Source organism: Entelurus aequoreus, linkage group LG16 (genome assembly GCF_033978785.1).
Source record: "Entelurus aequoreus isolate RoL-2023_Sb linkage group LG16, RoL_Eaeq_v1.1, whole genome shotgun sequence".
NCBI classification, from domain to species: Eukaryota; Metazoa; Chordata; class Actinopteri; order Syngnathiformes; family Syngnathidae; genus Entelurus; species Entelurus aequoreus.
In genome coordinates, this window is record NC_084746.1 from 14,981,668 (window position 1) to 14,985,113 (window position 3,446).

The following is a 3,446-nucleotide window of genomic DNA, read 5'->3' on the forward strand; positions in this document are numbered from 1 at the left end:
TTCTTCATTTTAGCTTCTGTTTTTTCGACAAAGAATATTTGTGAAATATTTCTTCAAACTTATTATTATTAAAATTCAAAAAGATTATTCTGGCAAATCTAGAAAATCTGTAGAATCAAATTTAAATCTTATTTCAAAGTCTTTTGAATTTCTTTTAAAAATTGGATTTGTCTTTGTTAGAAATATAGCTTGGTCCAATTTGTTATATATTCTAACAAAGTGCAGATTGGATTTTAACCTATTTAAAACAGGACATCAAAATTCTAAAATTAATCTTAATCAGGAAAAATTACTAATGATGTTCCATAAAAATTGTTTTTATTTTTTTCAAAAAGATTCGAATTAGCTAGTTTTTTTCTTCTTTTTTTCGGTTGAATTTTGAATTTTAAAGAGTCAAAATTGAAGATAAACTATGTTTCAAAATGTAATTGTCATTTTTTTCGTGTTTTCTCCTCCTTTAAACCATTCAATTAAGTGTAAATATCATTAATTATTAATAATAACGTAGAGTTAAAGGTAAATTGAGCAAATTGGCTATTTCTGGCAATTTATTTAAGTGTGTATCAAACTGGTAGCCCTTCGCATTAATCAGTACCCAAGAAGTAGCTCTTGGTTTCAAAAAGGTTGGTGACCCCTGCCCTGGAAGCCTGGGAGGAAAAGGGAGTATGATGAATGAGAACGAATCACAGCTTGCGTCGCTTTTCTTATGTTACGGCCTTATTCCATAATGGAATACATTCATTTTTGTTCTCAAAATTCTGCACACAATACCCTAAAACAGGCGTGGGCAATTATTTTGACTCTGGGCCAAATTTAGAGAAGAAAAATGTGTCTGGGGGCCGGTATATCTATCTATGTATACACACACACATATATATATATATATATATATATATATATATATATATATATATATATATATATATATATATACATCAGGGGTGTCCAAACTTTTTCCACTGAGGGCCGCACACGGAAAAATTAAAGCATGCGGGGGCCATTTTGATATTTTTCATTTTCAAACCATAACAAAATATATGGATTTTGTTTGTTTTTTACCTTTAGAGCTCCCGGGGACCATAAAGGGTCTAAGTCAGGGGTGTCCAAAGTGCGGCCCGCAGCTAATTGTTTACCGGCCCGCCACACATTCTAGAAATACTATTGTAAAAATAAAAAAGAACATTAAAAAAAAGTGGAATGAGGTGAAATCTAACTAGAAAACGTTGCAATGTTGACACAAAAGCTGCCATGCAGGCTGTTTTTTTTCTTTTGTCTTTCTTCGGCGTGGCGAAGTTGGTAGAGTGGCCGGGCCAGCAATCGGAGGGTTGCTGGTTACTGGGGTTCAATCCCCACCTTCTACCACCCTAGTCACGTCCGTTGTGTCCTTGGGCAAGACACTTCACCCTTGCTCCTGATGGCTGCTGGTTAGCGCCTTGCATGGCAGCTCCCGCCATCAGTGTGTGAATGTGTGTGTGAATGGGTGAATGTGGAAATACTGTCAAAGCGGTTTGAGTACCTTGAAGGTAGAAAAGCGCTATACAAGTATAACCCATTTATCATTTATTCTTTTTTTGCCATTGCTCAAAAAAAAAAAATAATGACAAAAAATCCATGTTATAATGAAGTATTTTCAGGGCTCCAATTACTTCAAATATTTCACTTTAAAATGTTTTATGTGGTAAATATTGCATATATTGTGTAGTAGCCATATAAAAACATCAACGTTTTCTTTGACAAAAGCGCATAAAACAAACAAAATAATAGTTCCAGCATAAAATGGACAGATATATCTGAAGTTGATCTCGTAACTTAAGTGTTGAAAGTAAAAGAAAAACCTAATAAAAATGTATCACTTTGAGTGGGGCACCTTTTGGATCCCAAATATATTTAGTGATTTTTTATTTATCTTTTCACTGTGATTACTCAAAAATATGAAAGAATTAAAATCAATGGTGTCCTGCATTATTGATCTTTTAGGGCTCTAATTACTAAATACTGCAAGACTTTCTGCACAGTCAGTTGCTACAGAGCTCCAAACTTCATGTGACCTTCCAATTAGCCCACGTACGGTACGCAGAGAGCTTCATGGAATGGGTTTCCATGGCCGAGCAGCTGTATCTAAGCCATACATCACCAAGTCCAATGCAAAGCGTGGGATGCGGTGGTGTAAAGCACGTCACCACTGGACTCTAGAGCAGTGGAGACGCCTTCTCTGGACTGATGAATCACGCTTTTCCATCTGGCAATCTGATGGACCAGTCTGGGTTTGGAGGTTGCCAGGAGAACGCTACATTTCAGAGTGTGACATTTGGTGGAGGAGGTATTATGGTGTGGAGTTGTTTTTTCAGGAGTTGGGCTCGGCCCTTTAGTTCCAGTGAAAGGAACTTTGAATGCTCCAGGATACCAAAACATTTTGGACAATTCCATGGGATGGCACTTCAAGTTCATATGTGAGTAAAGGCAGGTGGCCAAATACTTTTGGCAATATAGTGTATATCCATGAAAAATCTTAGAAAAACCGAGGGGTTTTTTTTGGAAACAGCAGACGTGTATCCGTGAAAATCATGAGCCTCCCCGCCACTAGATGGCGCCTTAAATACCCCCAGTGAACCCCGTACGAGCCGAGCAAAACATCCGTTGTCTGACTGGCAGCTAGACATAACATTGTTTTGAAGAAAGTTCGACTGAAGGACGATTTTCAAGAAAATCAAGGAATAAATCACAGAAAAAACGATTATTATTATTTTTATTTTTTTTAAACAACAAATATTTATTCATGAAAATTCTTGTCAAGAGCCTCCCCGCCACTAGTTGGCGCTGCAAATACATCCAGTGAACCCCTTAAGAAAGGGACGATATTCTTGAAATTCAAGGAACAAATCATAGAAAAACCGAGTTGTTTTTTTTTGGAAACAGCAGACATATATCCGTCAAAATTCTTGTCATGAGCCTCCCTGCCACTAGATGGCGCCGTAAATAACCCCAGTGAACCCCGTAAGAAAGGGACGATATGATTGAAATTCAAGAAACAAATCATGGAAAAACCGAGTTGTTTTTTTGGAAACAGCAGACATATATCCGTCAAAATTCTTGTCATGAGCCTCCCTGCCACTAGATGGCGCCGTAAATAACCCCAGTGAACCCCGTAAGAAAGGGACGATATTCTTGAAATTCAAGGAACAAATCATGGAAAAACCGAGTTGTTTTTTTGGAAACAGCAGACATATATCCGTGAAAATTCTTGTCATGAGCCTCCCCGCCACTAGATGGCGCCGTAAATACCCCCAGTGAACCCCGTACGAGCCGAGCAAAACATCCGTTGTCCGACTCGCCGACGTTAGCTCGCAGCTAGACATAACTTTGTTTTGAAGAAAGTTCGACTGAAGGACGATTTTCAAGAAATTCAAGGAATAAATCACAGAAAAACCGAGTTGTTTTTTTTTAAA